Below are 19,097 nucleotides of genomic sequence, written 5' to 3' on the forward strand. Positions count from 1 at the left end.
TCTTTCTTTTTTGAAGAAGCTGGGATCAAGAAGAACTATAACCATGGCCACAAGCGTATTTTGACACACACAAATGATGATGAATGCTGCACATTGGTCCTGGCCCACTGTTAATACCCATTTCCTAGATTTGGTTCATTAAACAGCTACTTCACACAAAACTTTCTTCATATCTTTGCCAAGATACTAAGACAATACCTTTGTCTCAATTCTACCTTTCAAAGCTGAAAAGAAATTTTTTTAAACTTTATGGTTTTCAGAGTATCCAAAGCCATATTAGAAGGCAAATGTGAGTAGATATTTCATGATATTATGCAACTCCAAAAGAAATATCTCTTTAAAGAAATCAATGATAAAACAGAGCTGATGTGAAAATTCCTGCACTTGATCTTAGCCAAAAGGCCGAGAAGGGATGTGAGAACTCCTTTAAACAAATTCGCAGATATCCCACTTCACAGATATTATGATGTCATGATAATAACACACCATGCAATGTGTAGAATGAATTCTCTATTTTCCTTGATTCTTGTTATATTTAAATATTAATTTCCTGAATTCCCTAGGTTTGCCTTTTAGCTTACATATTTAGTTTACATTTTCATTTGACTTTTAGCTTACATATTTGACTCCTAAAGTCAGAAATACCATTCTTTTCTCACATCCTCTCTATTGGTTTACCTATCTGCTTCAGGGAGCCTGATTTTATCACCAAAGTCATTTGTGCTTGTTCCACTCTATAGGCTCCCAAAGTTCTTTTTTTTTAAGATTTTATTTATTTATTTGAAATAAATTCAGAAACAACTTTTTTCTTCAAGAAATTAAGACACTTGAAAAGATTAAGAAGATTTCTCTGTCTCAAAGCTGGAAATATTAAATAAACCTTTGTCTTATCTTACATATGCTTCATGCAATATACATTGACATATGTAGTATATATTTTTTTAAGAAAGATAATTTTATTGCCAATTACCATTTATAATTTAATCTTGTAATAAGTCAAATGCCAAGCATACATCAAAATAAGCAGAAGACTAAGAGCCAAAGGAATCACATAAACAAGACTAGTGGCTGCAAATACTAACGGATAGAACAAAAAAGGGAGAGAATGATCCAGCATGGGAAGCGAGATACACAGCAGACTCATAGAATGGCAGATGTCCTAAATAGCACTCTGGCCTCAGAATCAGCCCTTAAGGCATGCAGATCTGGCTGAAAAGTCCATGAGAGCATTTCAGGCATGGAAAGCCAAGACACTCTGGCCAAAAAAAAAAAAAAAAAAAGAGAGAGAGACCTAAATGAAAGAACTCTGCGAGTGAGATCCCAGTGGAAAGAACGGGGCCATCAAAGAAGGAGGTACCTAGGTACCTTTCTATGAAGGGAGGAGAGAACTTTCACTTTGACTATGACCTTGTCTAAATATGACCAGAGTTGGTGAACTCAAAAGGCTTCCATAACCTTGGCAACTCCTGATAAGAGCCTAGGGGGATTACTGATGCCATAAACAAGAGTGTCAATTTCTTAAGTCAACAACAGGAGTCACTGTGCACTTACTCCCCATGCAGGATCTCTGTCCTTAATGTGCTGTACATTGTGATTTAATGCTATAAATAGTACTCCAACAGTATTTTTCATTTTGTGTTTCTATGTGGGTGCAAACTGTTGAAATCTTTACTTAATATATGCTAAACTGATCTTCTGTATATAAAGAGAATTGAAAATGAATCTTGATGTGAATGGAAGGGGAGAGGGAGTGGGAAAGGGGAGGGTTGCGGGTGGGAGGGAAGTTATGGGGGGGGCATTGTAGTATATAAGCTGTGCTTTGGAAATATATATTCATTAAATAAAAGTTAAAAAAATAAGCAGAAGAGTATTTTTTTTTTTGGACAGGGAGAGTTAGACAGTGAGAGAGAGAGAGACAGAGAGCAGAGAGAAAGGTCTTCCTTCCATTGGTTCACCCCCCAAATGGCCGCTATGGCCAGCGCACTGCACCAATCTGAAGCCAGGAGCCAGATGCTTCCTCCTGGTCTCCCATGCAGGTGCACGGCCCAAGCACTTGGGCCATCCTCCACTGCTTTCCCAAGCCACAGCAGAGAGCTGGCCTGGAAGAGGAGCAACTGGGACAGAATCCAGCACCACAACCAGGACTAGAACCCAGGGTGCCGGCGCCGCAGGCAGAGGATTAGCCTAGTGAGCCGTGGCACCGGCCAAGAAGAGTATTAATAAAGTTCTTTCATCCATCACCCAGTTTCAACAATAACAATCCATGGTCAACCTTGTTTCATCAATACCTCCACCTATTTCTTCCCTTCCTTATAATTTTGAAGCCAAGCCCAAATGATATGATATGATTTTACCTACAAATGTACAAGTAAGTATCTGTAACACATACTTAATGTTGATTATTGAGGGAAAACTTAGAAGCTATTCCCCACCCAAAAAATTAGCACCACTACTACAATCACAGGGCTGCTTGACACAACACACATTCTGAGTAGTACATGATATGACCAAGAGAATCTTTTAGAGGATTTGGAGCTTCATTAGTAGGGAATTGGGGTGAGAACAGAAGAAATACGTTTTATTAAAATAAAAGACATCACAATTACCTGACCAGAAATTCCACCCCAACTCCTAGAACACTCTAGCTCCTCTTCTGAGAAAGTATCCACAAAATTAATTTTGTCTTACTTGTTGGACTATTCCAGTCCCATGAAGTTTTCAAAACCCTCTTGTCAAAACTATAGGCTTTTTGAAGAATTTCAGGTGTGGATGGTAGATTTTATAGACCAAGTTTTCAAAAACTAAAACATTATTTACAATTAGAAGCTTATATTTAGAAATGCTTGTCTTTTATTCTCCATTAATTTATGTCAAAAATGCAAATTCAAAAGCTACAAAAAATAAGTTTTGTGAAATAAATTTTATGGAAATGGTGACTTTAAAAAAAGATTACCATCATAATTATAGTAATATCACATGATTTTGTAGAGCACAATCTTAAGAACAAGTGTTGGTACTGAGAACCAGACGGGTTTGCGTACCTTTCTGGAGCAGAGGCTAGAACAAAAATAGATGCACTACTTGTAAATATAATGATGGCTAATTGATGAATGGCATTTGGAAAGAGAATAACTAATTATTCTTTGTTCTGCTGTTAAAAACTTAGTAATGACAACAGCAAAAATGCTTTCCAGGGTACTGCAAATGAGACACTGAGGGAGAAGGACTTGCGAGGAGGAAAAGCAAAAAGTAAACCAAATGGACCAACATGAAATGAAGGAAATTTTTAAAAAACTAAACCCCATTAAATCCATTTCAATTTAGATAAATAAAAACAATGACATTTCGAAGTAAAGCAAGGCTATCATTAAGAGTTTAACTTACTTAGGGGCTGGCACTGTGGTGTAGTGGGCTAAGCTTCCGCCTGCAGTGCCAACATCCCTTATGGGCACCAGTTCATGTCTTGGCTGCTCTTCTTCTGATCCAGCGCTCTGCTTGTGACCTGGGAAAGCAGTGATGACCCAAGTGTTTGGGCCTCTGCACCCATGTGGGAGACCTGGAAGAGGCTACTGGCTCCCGGCTTTGGATCAGCCCAGCTCCGGCTGCTCTGACCATTTGGGGAGTGAATTAGAGTATGGAAGACCTTCCTCTTGAAGACCTTTCACCCCTCCCCTGTAAATCTACTTCTCAGGGCCAACACCGTGGCGCAGTAAATTAATCCTCCACCTGCAGTACCCGTATCCCATATGGGCGCTCCTCTTCCAATCCAGCTCTCTGCGATGGCCTGGGAAAGCAGTAGAAAATGACCCAAGTCCTTGGGGCCCTGTACACACGTGGGAGACTGGGAAGAAGCACCTGGCTCCTGGCTTTGGATCAGTGCAGCTCTGGCCATTGCGGCCACTTGGGGAGTGAACCAATAGAAGAAAGACCTTTCTCTCTGTCTCTCACTCTCACTATCTGTAACTCTACATCTCAAATAAATAAATAAAATCTTTAAAAAAATCTAACTCTCAAAAAATATTAAAAACAGTTTAACTTATTTGAAGATTGTTAAAATTGAAACCAGCTTGTGGCATAGTAAACTTCTGCCTGTAATGCCGGCATTCTATATCAGAGCACCACTTCAAGTCCCAGTTGCTCTGCTTCTATTACAGCTCTTTGCTAATGTGTCTAGGAAAGCAGTGGAAGATGCCCTGGTATGTGTGTCCCTACTATCCACTTGTGAGACCTGGATAAATATCCTGACTCTGGCCATTGCAGCCATTTGGGGAGTCAATTAGTGAATGAAATCCCTCTGTGTCTCTCTGCCTTTTGAGTAAATAAAGTGTCTTTTAAAAAAAGATTCTAAAAATTCCAAACTTACATTTTCTAAGTTAAACAGAGAAAACACAGTTTCTAGAAATCTGTTGTATGAATGTACTCAAAAAAAGTTTCTCTGAGTCTTTGAAAAATATCAACTTAAAAAAGAAAATCAGAATACTCCATGATGACCGCAAATATATGGCACTGTCCAAATTGCTGTCATCTATAAAGCCATGAGTTTTTTTTTTATTTGAACAAGAAAGCAATGTGATTGCAAGCTTTCAAGTGCTGCACAGCAAAATAATGACTCTTGTATGTCAATAAAATGCTCTTGTCACTCTGCTTATCTATTTTTTTTAATTTTCTCTTCCTTATCCTCTCTTCCCTATAATCTATCTCTTTATAATATTATATGTTAAACTGAGATGTATTTTAAGTACATTCAATTATTCCAAATTATTTATAGCATATTCAGTCTACATTATAATTCTGCGTATTTGGAGAAATTAGTATATTTCCAATTCACTTGATTACAATACATCACAGTACTGTGCAGTAAATGACTCAGTTTCAATAAAGCTTGTTGATTGAATAAATCTAAGTGTGTCAAAAAACTATGACCCCTTTTTCTTGTGAAGCACAGTCATTAAATTGGGATTCTTTGTTTTTTAGCAATTTCCTACAAACTGGCTTAAAACAGTACAAATTTATTACCTTTTGGTTCTGGAGGTTAGATGTTCATTGTGAATCTCATTAGGCTAAAATCATTGTTAAGGAAGGTTATATCTATTACTGGAGGCTTTGGGGAAGAGTCTTATTCCAGGCTCATTTGTTGGAAGACCCTTTGCACTTGTGTGCTGGAGCCCAGCTCCAGCCAGTCCAGGGGCCCCAAGGTGTGAAAGGTATCAGTGCTCAAAGAAATGAGGTACACACTCACAGCAAGGCTGATGACATAGCTCTGGCTCTTGAGCACCAGACTTGATTTTTATATAATAAGTCATATAATGATTCTTCTTACAATAAAAAGTCTGTTGTCCATTTTCTCAGAACCATTGACCTTGTATTTCATGTTGCCTCTAGACTCTGTGTCTACATCTAGTCACAATTTCTTTGACTTTCAAGGGCATATAGAGAACATGGATTACAAACATAGACAGGTGGGAGACAACGATTTTTAAGGGCATATTCAGAGCATGGGATACAATCATAGACAGGTGCTAGATAACAGGCTGCCCACACAAGCCAAGGCCTAGTGTGCTGTCGAGCTATCCAGAAATTGCCTACACAAAGCTAGGATATTAGCTTCCTAATCTAATCTTTACTAGAAGCCTCCATGTTTGCTTTTTTTTTTTTAATGTATCCCCTCTTTGCAGTTCTTTCTGTAACTCTAATTCCTTTATTGTACTTATTGAAAGCTTCACTTAGATCTATTCTACAGTTTTGATATCCTAACCATTGTTGTAACATATATTGAATTAAAGTTTTAATAACATTTATTTTTTATTCTAATAGGAAGCATATATCAGGGAGCCTGTTGCCTTTTAATTCTTTTCCACAAACAGCTCAACTTAGCATAAAGCATTAACCCCTTCTCCTACACTAACGTTCTGCTTGATTAAAATTCTACAAAGCAATGGACATTTTGGGGATTATGAGACTAAGCATTCTTCTCTAAAATTAGGAATATGGCACATTAGCGGGGCCACCAGGAAGCTCCGGCTTTCTTATGCAGAGTGTAATTCCCAACAAGCCACGGAGAGGACCTCAGCTGTGGTTCTCATGCCTTGCTGAGACAGATCTGCTGTGATCTTGTCAGCCAGCTGAAGTTGCCTTGGCCTCACCACTTGTGGGATTTAAATCCCTCTTATCAAGGGGTAATTCTATCTCCCCCATGCCTCTCTTCTGCCCTTGCATGTGGATTTCTGTAACTCAGAGCCAACAAAAGAAATTGAAATGCTTTTGTTCAACTGCATCTCTCTTCTGCTTCCAACCAGAGGTTATACACTTTTAATGATATACTTGTTTTGTGCCCACCAGGATAGTTCAGGATAATCTCCCTATTTAAGTTTTAGAATTTTAATGGCACTTGCAATGATCTTCAACCATGTAATGTAACATGTACATAAATTCTGGAGATTAAGTTGTTGACATTTTGCAGTTACCATGATTTTGCCAGCTATACTCATGTTTGCTTTACTATTTATTTCTTTATTTAAGTGATTGACTTCAAAACAAGAAATAACAATGTTTGTGTTTCAGCATATTTGAAACAAAACCAAAATGATCCATGGGATCTCGGAAAGATTTTCCGTACTCTCAGAATTTTTATTTACATGGGAGAGAGTACTCAGCCTAGCAGTTAAGATACCTGCATTTCGTATCAATTACCTGGGTTTGAGCCCCAGCTCCAGCATTCCTGGCTCTCAGCCTTGGCATTGACTCACCCCTAATCGTTGCAGTCACTTTAGGAGTGAACAAACAGATGGGATCTCTCTCTCTCTCTCTCTCTCTCTCGTTTTTTTTTTTTTTTTAACTATGTGTCGATAAGTACTGCTATGCATTTATCTAGTTTGAATTAGTAAAAAAATTCTTTGTAGTCACTCCCTTTAAGTGGAATGGAATTTTTAAACATTTTTATTAACAATAACTGCACATAAATATGGGCTTCACTGTAATATATGGGCTTCACTGTAATATTTCAGTGTGTATTGATCATACTCATTTATTCAAGTCACATGGATGTGCTTCTTAGGGCAGAAATGGGTTGGAGATAATCATGCATAATTATCAAAATAATGCACTAACACAAGACAATTTCAATAAAACAAGTCACAAATCTCCCTGTGAAGGTTAGAATTAAATAAACCATAAAGCCAGGTTAAAGTAAATAAGCAAGATAATCTGAGGTCAATTGTGAGAAAAGTTCATATGTTGATGTTGCTGTTGTAGTTCAAGACTTGATTTGCATATGTTAAAGTGGTAAGTTTAACACTGGGGAACCTCAGAGGTTAATATAAAGATTGTAATTTCAAGTGTTTCAGTTTCGTTAATTCAGTTTTAATAACAACACCTTATGTGCTTTTCATTTCCAAAACTGTTTTTGTATTATGAAGTAAAATTCTCACAACCCAGGAGAATTATAATGAAAAAAAAAATCATCTCTGTACAATAACAGATTTACTATGTGGCTGGGATCATAAATTGTGTCTTTCAGAAAGAAAGAGAAAGAAACAAAGAAGGGAATGAAAGAAATAGAAGTACATCACTCCTTTAAAATTATTTTAAACTTATTGAATTCTTTATTTGGTGAAGGGTTAAGCTCGTGATTATTAAAGAACTGTAAGTGTGTCATCGTAAAAATTAAAAGAAAAAATAAGAAAGGAAGGAGGAGGGAGGGTGGAAGCATGGACCGGAAGAAGGATAGGGTGGGAAGTATCATTATGCTCTTCAATCTGTATATATGAAATACATAAAATTTGTTCACCTTATATAAATAAAAATGTAAATAAAAATATTTTTTAATTACCAGTTTTACAAATCTGAAATTCAGAAAGACAGACAGACAAATAGTTGGTTTCTCATCTATTGCAAATTCCCACAATAGTCAGGACTGGGCCAGGACAAAACAAGGAGCCTTGAAACCAATCTGAGCTCTTACGTGGGTGGCAAGAACTCAAGTACTTAATACTGAAGGGAGTCATCTTAAAAATAAAAATAAAAGGGGCTAGCGCCATGGCACACTAGGTTAATCCTCTGCCTTTGGCGCCGGCATCCCATATGGACTCTGATTTCTACTCCCGATTGCTCCTTTTCCAGCCCAGCTCTCTGCTGTGGCCCAGGAGGGCAGTGGAGGATGGCCCAAGTGCTTGGGCCCTGCACCCACATGGGAGGCCAGGAGGAAGCACCTGGCTCCTGGCATCAGATCCGCAAAGCTCCGACCGTTGGGGCCATTTGAGGAGTGAAACCAATGGAAGGAATACCTTTCTCTCTCTCTCTCTCTCTCTCTCTCTCTCTCTCACTGTCTGTAACATTTAAAAATTTTAAAAATGGGGGGTGAACATTGTGGCACAGTGTGTTAAGTCCACACATGCGACAGCAGCATCACAATTCTGAGTGCTGGTTTGAGTCCTGGTTGCTCTGCTTTTGATCCAGCTTCTTGCAAATGCATCTGGGAATGCAGTAGAATTTGGCTCAAGTGCTTGGGTCTCTGCCATCCATGTGGGAGACATAGTTGGAGTTCTGTCTTCTGGATTTGTCCTGTCCCATATTACAGCCAGTTGGTGAGTGAACAAACGGGTAGAAGATATCACTCTGTGTATTTCTATCTCTTCCTTTTTGTCTGTAATTCTACCTTTCAAATAAGAAAAATAAATCTTTAAACAAACAAAAAAACAAAAAAGTGGAACCTTTAAATAATTCTGTGTCAATTGTAAATCTTTGCTTTACAAAAAGTAATCTCTTGTGCCAATTAAATCTTTACTTAATTTATATTGCATAGAATAACTCATCTTAACCTTCCACTAAACATTTAAAATTTAATGTGCTAATTATCTCCTACTGAATATATTTTTAGTAGTTTGCCATCTTTGATATCCTGATATTGAATAAAGTCATATATCTCATAATTTACTAAAATTTTTCAAAAGCAATGAATTGTGGCAGCCCTTAAAATACTCTTCCTAGCTTTGTTTCAAGGACAGTTTTTTAATATGGAAAAAATAAAGTCAGCAAAGGCAAGCAAAATTTTAAAGGCAATACTACTTAGTTTTTGGCCAACTTCATTCCTTAAGTAGTGCAAGTGAAATGACTGTCTAGGGTGTAACAAATACAATGAATTAGGAAAGGTGTCTGGTCTTTAGGATTTTCTACCAAATGGTTTCTTCAATCGTTAAATACTGAGCTACTCTAGGAGGGAAGTTAATGAAATCTAGCTGGAAATCTATCACATTTGACCACGACAGCCTTCAGGTTCCGCTGTTTCACTAAACCTCAGAACAACTTTTTCCTGATTCTTGGCTCCTGATCTCCATTTTCTTAGAGCATTTACTTTAACAGCCTTGTGTAATTGTCAGTTCTTTCACTGCCCTTTTGTAATGTAAATCTTTTTTAAGCACTTCTTATCAGTTTTACAACCCAGGACAGGTTTTTTTCAAGGGTCTGGGAGCCTATCTTTTGAAATGTAAACACTAAGGCAGATGCTCCTGGCTTTCTCACTTTCCATAGAAGGTTGGAAGCCTAACTTTAAGGGCACCTTAATCCAGGTTGTAAAATCGCCTCCTGTCATGAAGATAGAAAAAAGTTTATTTTCCTTTTGGGTAAAAGCAGTTTGCAGACACAGATACCACAAATCTTAAAATTTACCCAGAGTTTTGTTTCAACAGAGTTGAGTTCAGACTTATCCCCAGCTTTTCTCCCCTATTCCAGAAGCCCAGATAAAAACTCTTTTGCCCGGGGCTGGCTTTGTAGGTAATGCTTGGTCTTGCAATGGGGTCATCCCAAATGGGTACCAGTTTAAGACCTGATGCTCCACTTCCCATCCAGCTCCCTGTTGATGTGCCTAGGAAAGCAGTAGAAGATGGCCCAGATACCACCTAGAGGAAGCTCTTTGCTCCTGGATTCAATCAGCACAGCTCCGGCCATTGTGGCTGTGTGAGGAGTGAACCAGTAAATGGAAGATATCTCTCTCTCTCTACTTTTAAATAAATAAATATTTTTTAAAAAACTCTCGCCTTTCTTGCTTTGTCCAGTGTAAATTTTGCTTTGACATGTTGTAAGACAAAATTTATTCATGAATACTAGAAAAGGAGAAGACACATTCTCTTTAAATCATGATATATATTATAAAAATTAGGAATGGTAAGGTATTTTTAGCTAATGATGAAGATAATGCACATCTTAAGCGTGTGAATTTGCCTTGCTATTTATTGAATGTTACACTAATATGAAATCTGAAAGTGCAGAAAGAAATTCCTCATAATGTGGAAAATATAATGCTTGGGTGCCAAAGATTAAGTTGGTAATTTATTAGAGAATTCATCATATTTTACAAAGAAGTTAGATGGAAGAAGACTGTGGAGATATACAAAAACAAAATTCTTAGGTTATGCATAGAGCACCTCTGAATTATATGGCAGTTAATGTGTGCTGTGCAAGGAACATAGATGGATCTCTGGTCTTGAATCAATGATGAGGCGGACTGAACTGAGAAGGGGAACTGCACAGTGAGAACTAATATTTGATGACAAACCCAGACAACTGAATTATTCTGCATGCCCATCTTTCTCCCATCCTCAGGCACAGTCTATAAGATAAAACTGGACAAAACTGACGAATCTTGTACTTTAAACTGAAAAACAAAATAAGCAATCACTCAAGAGCAAAATCCAAAATATTGGTTCCAGACAGAAGAATGGAAAAAGCCCTTTGCGCTCAGGAACTCTCAAGGGAATATTATCTGTTCCTCTCCTGCCTTGCTTCACACAAATCCTGCTCAAATTATTACTCTCCAGTAATAACTAAATGGGAAGTGTTCTTTCCATACAATGGCAAAGGGGAAAATATAAAACACACTCATCCTTTTTTAGACTGTGAATGGACAATCAAGATTCACCACATATACAAAAAGAACAACTACATAAAAAATTGAACAATAAATACATATCTTTTAAAAATCTATACAGGGTGGGCAGTGCAGTGCAGCAGATTAAATATGGTATAGTAGATACTCCCATCTCATATCTGAGTGCCTGGTAGAAGTCCTGTCTACTCCACAGTTCCGATCCAACCTTATAGTAAATTATGGAGAGGCAGTAATTATGGCCCAAGTATTTAGCTTCCTGTGACCCTTGTTGGGTGCTCAGCTGGAGTTCCTGGCTCCTGGCTTCACCATGTTCTTTTTTTTAAAATTTTATTTAATGAATATAAATTTCCAAAGTACAGCTTGTGGATTACAATGGCTTCCCCCGACCCGATAACTTCCCTCCCACCCACAACCCTCCCCTTTCCCGCTCCCTCTCCCCTTCCATTCACATCAAGATTCATTTTCAATTCTCTTTATATACAGAAGATCAGTTTAGTATATATTAAGTAAAGATTTGCTCAGTTTGCACTCACACAGAAACACAAAGTGTAAAAATACTGTTTCAGTACTAGTTATAGCATTACTTCACATTGGACAACACATTAAGGACAGAACCCACATGAGACGTAAGTACACAGTGACTCCTGTTGTTGATTTAACAATTTTACACTCTTATTTATGGCGTCAGTGTTCTCCCTAGGCTCTAGTCATGAGTTGCCAAGGCTATGGAAGCCTTTAGGGTTCGCCAACTTCGATCTTATTCCAACAGGGTCATAGTCAAAGTGGAAGTTCTCTCCTCCCTTCAGAGAAAGGTACCTCCTTCTTTGATGGCCCCATTCTTTCAACTGAGATCTCACTCACAGAGATCTTTTATTTAGGTCTTCTTTTTTTTTTTTTCTTTTTTTGCCAGAGTGTCTTGACTTTCCATGCCTAAAATACTCTCATGGGCTCTTGAGCCAGATCTGAATGCCTTAAGGGCTGATTCTGAGGCCAGAGTGCTATTTAGGACATCTGCCATTCTATGGGTTTGCTGATTCTCCCACTTCCCATGTTGGATCCTTCTCTCCCTTTATGATTCTATCAGTTAGTATTAGCAGACACTAGTCTTGTTTGTGTGATCCCTTTGACTCTTAGACCTATCAGTGTGATCAATTGTGAACTGAAATTGATCACTTGGACTAATGAGATGGCATTGGTACATGCCACCTTGATGGGATTGTATTGGAATCCCCTGGCACGTTTCTAACTCCATCATTTGGGGCAAGTTCGATTGAGCATGTCCCAAATTGTACATCTCCTCCCTCTCTTTTTCCCACTCTCATATTTAACAGGGATCACTTTTCGGTTAAAATTTATACACCTAAGAATAATTGTGTGTTAATTACAGAATTCAAAAAATAGTACTACAACAAAAAAAATACTCTAATAGATAAAGTATTGCATTGTACATCAATAGTCAGGACAAGAGCTGATCAAGTCACTGTTTCTCATAGTTTCCATTTCACTTCAACAGTTTTCCCCTTTGGTACTCAGTTAGTTGTCGCTGATCAGGGAGAACATATGATATTTGTCCCTTTGGGACTGGCTTAAATCACTCAGCATGATGTTTTCCAGATTCCTCCATCTTGTTGCAAATGACTGGGTTTCATTGTTTTTGACTGCTGTATAGTATTCTATAGAGTACATGTCCCATAATTTCTTTATCCAGTCTACTGTTGATGGGCATTTGGATTGGTTTCAGGTCTTAGCTATTGTGAATTGAGCTGCAATAAACAGTAAGGTGCAGACAGCTTTTGTGTTTGCCAATTTCATTTCCTTTGGGTAAATTCCAAGAAGTGGTATGGCTGGGTTTCAGGCATTTGGGGAGTGAACCAGAAGATTGAGGATTCTCAACCCCTCCTCCTTCTTTCTCTCCCTCTCCCTCTCCCTCTCTCTCTCCCTCTCCCTTTGCCTTTCCCTCTTCCTCTCCGTCTCCCTCTTTATTGCTCTTTAAAATTAAAAATAACAATCCATAAAAGCACATGATCAATATGTGAAACAAAACAACTGATAGAATGAGAGAATTCTTTTGTTTATATTTTCTTATTTAGCTCTCTTCATTTCCTTTGCTAATTCCTGCAGAATTTTATTTACTTGCTGCCATTATCAAATAACAATAATAATAATGGCTCCTCTGTGTGAGTTTCTTTTTATTTGAAAGGAAGAATGAGAGACATGGAGAGAAAGAGAAAGAGAGAGAGAGAGATTGATTTTCCATTTGCTAATTCAAACCTGATGGCCACAACAGCCAGGTCTGGGCCAAGCTGAAATCAGGAGACAAGAATTCCATCCTGTCTCACACATGAGTGGCAATAACTTAAATATTTGGCCATTTTCCATTGATTTCACAGGCACTTAAGCTGGAGGCTGAATTGGAAGTAGAACAGTTAAGACTCAAACTGGCACTCTGATATGGGATGCTGGCTAGCAGCAGCTTCACCTGTACCACAACAGCAGCCCCACTTCCATGAGTTACATTTTGTTCAGTACTGCATGCACTGCATGGTTTGAAATTCCAAAGTACCCAGGAAGAGTTCATGTTTTCCTTTGCCAAGAGCTTCAGCAAGGAGCTCAACAACCACCATGTAAGGCTAAGAAAAGACTCAAAGGCAGGCAGACACATTGGGAAAGCATTTTACCAAAGACGGTAAGGCTTCTGGTTGAATATGGGCAAGGGCAAACTGGACTCCATCATCTACCTAGATGCAGGATTTTCTATATAGTTGGTTTGGAGAATAATTTTGGTTCTTTCTTGTTGGAAACAGAGAAGTAATCATTAGGAAAACTAACAGCTAGCTGCAAAAACCTCAATCTTAGGGGTGATTGCAGCAGAGTTGTATTTGCTGCCTGGTAGTTGCCACATAATTTGTGAGTGAAGATTCTGTTTTGTACATGGTAAGGTCATTGTCCTCTGTAAACCACATTTCTCATGGGTTTTAGATCTCTCAGAAGTATGAGGCATTTGGCTTTAACCCCACCCAGGTCTTCAAATACCCCACAAACATACCTAGCAGCATTAAAACTTCAGTACCCAAAATGGATGCCCATTGTGACATCTATTGTGATATCACTATGAGCTAAACGGTTTATTCATTCTTTAGAGTGTGTCATTCCCCATCCCCCAGTACACACATCTTTGTTATCTGGAGATACTTCCTTTTCCTCCCCTTCCTGTCTCTCTCTCTCCCTCTCTCTCTCTCTCTCTTTCTCTCTCTCTGTCTCCCTCTCCTCTCCTCTCAGATCAGTTGCATACTTGTTTTTCTTGTTATATTTTGAAATGCCTTCCTGTAAATTTAAAGTACAGAGATTTAACATATTTGTTGGTCATGCCACTTTAGCTGAAAATGAATAATACTTTTATGGAAATAAAAGTTAAAAGATGTGAACATTTTGAGAAATAATCAAAAAGAGACACTGTCTGAGACTGAGAAAATTTTGAATTGTAAAAATTAGCATGGGAACCTATTAAGCATCTGAATGTCAGTTTTAGTATACAAAGTACTTATCTAAATATCTTAAGTGACCACTAAAGAATATATATAGAGTTAATCTTGGTGGGACAAAACATGTAAAGGACTTTCTCTAAGAGAGGTTACATTCTCAGTAATTTGTAATCATTTACCATGGTTATGGGATCTTTTCAGTCTGAAGCATTAGGATTTTAGACTTTGTGTTGCTTGTAATTGTGATCCTCTGGCTCCCTTCATCATATTAGCTTGGCCACTAAAAAATTATCCATTTACTACATTTTCCCACACAAAAATGAGCTATTCTTTTGAACATTCCCTTAGGTTTTTTTGTTGTTGTTGTCTTTTTCAAAAGAGCAAATTCAAATTAAAAACTAAAAGGCTTATTTTTTTCCAGTTAGAATAAAGGAATAGATCCCCTCATCTTTTCTTAGATAATTCACATAAAAAAATCTTGTGATTGTAAAGGCTTTCTGTGTTTTGAAATGCATGTAAATCTTTTTTAAGAGCTAAATAAACCCCTTGTTAGTTTTATGGCCCAGAAATATCTTTTTCAAGTACACAGGAAACACTTCTTTGGAATGAAACCAACAAGGGAGACAGAGTTCCTACTTCTCAGTTTCTGGAGGAGTCTAGGAACCTAACTTCTATGAGAACCTGGATTTAGGATATAATACTACCCTCTGGCATAAAGAATAAAAAAGTTTATCTTTTATTAAATAAAGACAATCTCCAAACATAAAGGACCATCTCAATTAGTAGATGAGTATGACAAATTCTGCTATCAAGTTGTCTTTCTGAGGATTAGTTACTGCTTATTTGAGAACATCATATAGAAAGGGTGAGGTTTGAGACTTCTTTCTGTTTGCCCCATCTCTGCAGGTTGCTTGTGCTGAGCATTCACATTATGGTTTGATGTTTCTTGAGGAATAAAACTGTTTTCTTTCTCTTCTACATTGCTGGAGTGGTTTTCTAGGTTGGAAGGAGTTTTGTTTTTGTTTCTCCAGGAACTTTAGATTTGTTTAGTGTCCTACTTCCTGGACAAAAAGTTTCTGAATGTAGGTTACACAAAATCCAGAAGATGCTGCAACTCAATATAAATTTTGAAATCCGTCATTGTGGAATTCTTTTCAAGGACAAGAAACTCTTGGTCACTCACAGAGAACTGGGACTACCTCTTGTGCCATATGCCCCAAAGTGTGTGGGTATGGGGGTGAATCTCTGATCAATTACAGAATTCCAACCCATGTCCAACAGTGATTTGGAAATAGACTCCCAGCTCAGTAAAGATAAACATAACCCTCCTCCAACATTTTTTAAACAATGTTGAGAATTATGTTGACGTACTTCAAAACCCATGAAATTGCCAAAAATCATTTGCCACTAGAAAGGCCAAGCAGTTAAGCAGAGACAGAGTAGTGAGAACAAAAGGCAGCATGATAGAGGCTTGGAGTCCTCACAATATCTCTGGAATTTTGCAGTCTAGTTATTCAGACTTGAGCTATGGTAATTTATTCCTTCCTTTCTTCTACCTTCCTTCCTTCCTTCCATCTGTCCTTCTTTTACTACATCATCAGCTATTGTCTTACATGATAGCAAATCCTGACATATTAAGAAATGCATTTAAACATTTATAAATTATTATTTATGCACTTATGCATATTTTTGCAAATATCTTTGAATGTCTCTCATGGAATGCATGCCTCTCTACTATCAAGGATTTATCAGTGAATACATCAGAGAAAAATCCTTTGATTCAAGCAGCTGATATTCTAATAAAAGAATTACACAAAATCTTGATAGAAATAAGAACCATACATAGCAATAATACTAATGAAGAGATTAAGTGTTAGGTAGATAGAATGGAACTTAGGTAAGGATGCCAATAGCATGAAAGTGAGGTAAGGAAGCCAAATTCACCTTGTAGAGAAGGTGATTTGTTAATAAAGTCCTGAAGAAGTCGAACTGACCATGAGAATGTAGAGAAACAGTATCTCGGGTAAGAGAACAGAGACACTGCTCTGAAGTGTCAAAATGTTGGATTTGTTGAGGTGCATTGACTGGGCTACTATAGTTGCACGAAATGGAGAAGTAGAAAGAGATGAGATGGGATGATTATCAGAATGAAGCTTTGTGATCCTACTAAAGATGTCTACTCTAAATGAGTTGGGAACCATTTCCATATTAAAATATTAATCAAGACATTTTCTCCATTTTTTAATTTTTTTTTTTTTCAGTTCAGAGAGAGTGCTTCCATTTGCTGGGATCTCAATCTAGTTTTCCCATATGGTTGGTAGGAACTCAACTACTGGAGTCAACACTGCTCCACAGAGTCCACATTAAAAGGAAACTGGAATCAAAGGTTAGTACCGGACACTTTGATTGGAGCAAGTGTGTCCTAAACCAGCCTCTTAAGCATGAGGTCAAATGCCCATCCTTCTTGCTTGTCTCTTAATTCTGGTATTTGGGATTTACTTCCACTGAATCAGATGGACTAGACAGCATGTCAAAATGGAAAGTTTTGAAGAATGAGGGTTTGGACCAGTACTCAAAGCTTTCTTTAATCTTATTGGTACTGCTCTGTCTTTCCCAGAAGGATATAATACTTAATTTTATTTCATAAAATTAATTTTAAAAGTTATTGAAAAATATACTGACATCCAATATAAACTATGGAAACATTGTATTTACCCTTTTCCTCTCTGTTAACTTTATGACAAAAAAAAAGTTCATAATATCAAATCACAGAGCACTGAAACACTCAGACAGCCGAGTCTCCAAGATTGAGCTCTTTGGCTGAGTCTGCTTATCTTCATCCTTTGGGGGGGACCTCCAGCGAGTTTACTCCTCTCAAAGTCCAGGCCCCAGTCTCTAGCAGCCTTAGGAGAGGTCACATTTCTCCCTCCAATCTTTCTAATCTTAGGCCTACTTCCCCACCCTCATTTCCTGTCCACTCTCTCTGGGGGAGAGTCTAGTCCTCTTGCATTCATGAGGTCAAGCCTGTCCCTGTGGCTACTGTGAGAAAAAATTAAAAAAAAAAAAAGGAAACACTCAGAGATAAAATATCAACCCAGCAAACTTCTGAGATATAGCAAAAATGAAAAAGAAATAGAAACACAAATTTAGTCTTTGAGATTATTTTGAAAAAAAAAAAAAAAAAAAAAGGGATCAACATTTTGGCCTAGTGGATTAAGCCATCGCATGCAATGCTGGAATCCTATATGATGTTTGTTTGAGACCCAGCTTCTCAATTTCTGATCTGCTCTATTCTCTTGTGCCTGGGAAAGCAATGGAAGATGATCCAAGGGCTTGCGCCCCTGTACCAATGTGGGAGACCCAGATGAACCTCCTGGCTCCTGGCTTTGGCCCAGCCCAGCCCTAGAGCTTATGGCTATCTAGGCAGTGAACTGTCAGATGGAAGATGTCTCTCCCTCACTCTGCTTCTCACTCTCTCTCTCTCTTTCACTCCTTCTCTCTCTGTGGCTTTGCCTTTCCAACAAATAAAAAATAAATTTTAATTTAAAAAAAGAAAAGTAGTACTGTAATGCATAACCCAAAAATGAATTTAGTTCGTTAATTTCTTAAAAGATTTTATTTATTTATTCATTTAAGATTTCATTTATTTATTCTTATTTTATTTTATTTATTTATTTGAGAGGTAAAGTTACAGACAATGAGAGGGAGAAACACAGAGAAAGTTCTTCCCTCCATTGCTTCACTCCTCAAATGGCCGCAACAGCCAAGCTATGCCGATCCGAAGCTAGGAGCCAGCAGTTTCTTCCTGGTCTCCCACGTGGGTGCAGGGGCCCAAGTACTTGGGCCATCTTCTACTGCTTTCCCAGGCCACAGCAGAGAGCTGGATCGGAAGAGGAGCAGCTGGGACTACAACCAGCACTGCAGGCAGAGGATTAACCTACTGCACCATAGCTCTGGCCCCTAGTTGGTTAATTCTTTCAGACTTTTAAAAATCATCTATAATTATATATAAAATGTGGTCATTGAAATACACATATTTGAATATTTATATATGTATAAATAATGAAACTCTTGAATATCTTATTTATATATAATCATCAGTACACATTATGTGGATCCAGAAGAATCAAACCTTCCAGTAACACTACAGTTTTCTTCAAGATCTAACTCAGCCTGACAGGATGCATGGGAATATTTAGCTACAATTTAGAAAATCAACTGTCATTTTAAAGTATTTTCCATGCAGACTTCCTTCTTCTCTTTGTAAATGAATTGCCCACATTTTTTAATTCCTTCATATTTTCTCTAGCTAATAATCTGACTACATTGCAGAATACCAGTTCTACTTAAATTTGTAAAATAAATAGAAAAAACTCTTCTTTTTTTAGATTTTCTCTCTGATTTCCAATGGTATAATCTAGAGATTGTGTTTGTAGCCAAAGTGTTATAGAATAAAATAGCCAATTTCTAGTTGCTACTGTTAATATTTTCATTATCCAAAAGCTGCTCATGTCAAGAAAATCTTTGAGAAAAACAGATAAACACATAGAAAGCATTCTCAAAATTGTTTATGTATTATTAATAGTGAAACAACATTATAAGAACATAAATGGATAAAAGCTCAGTGTAGTGATACCACATCCATATTCTTCAAAGTGTTTGTATTGCCAGTTGAAAGAAAGTACATAAAATTATTTTATGTAATTGTGCCCTAATAGCATACATATAAAAGG

General features: G+C 37.5%; 1 pseudogene; it reads right to left on the reverse strand.

Moving 5' to 3' along the window:
* Positions 1 to 248: 248 nt before the first annotated feature.
* Positions 249 to 414, reverse strand: LOC133762601 (U2 spliceosomal RNA; annotated as a pseudogene).
* Between the last annotated feature and the right edge of the window lie 18,683 nt (positions 415 to 19,097).

Source organism: Lepus europaeus, chromosome 6 (assembly GCF_033115175.1).
Source record: "Lepus europaeus isolate LE1 chromosome 6, mLepTim1.pri, whole genome shotgun sequence".
NCBI lineage: Eukaryota > Metazoa > Chordata > Mammalia > Lagomorpha > Leporidae > Lepus > Lepus europaeus.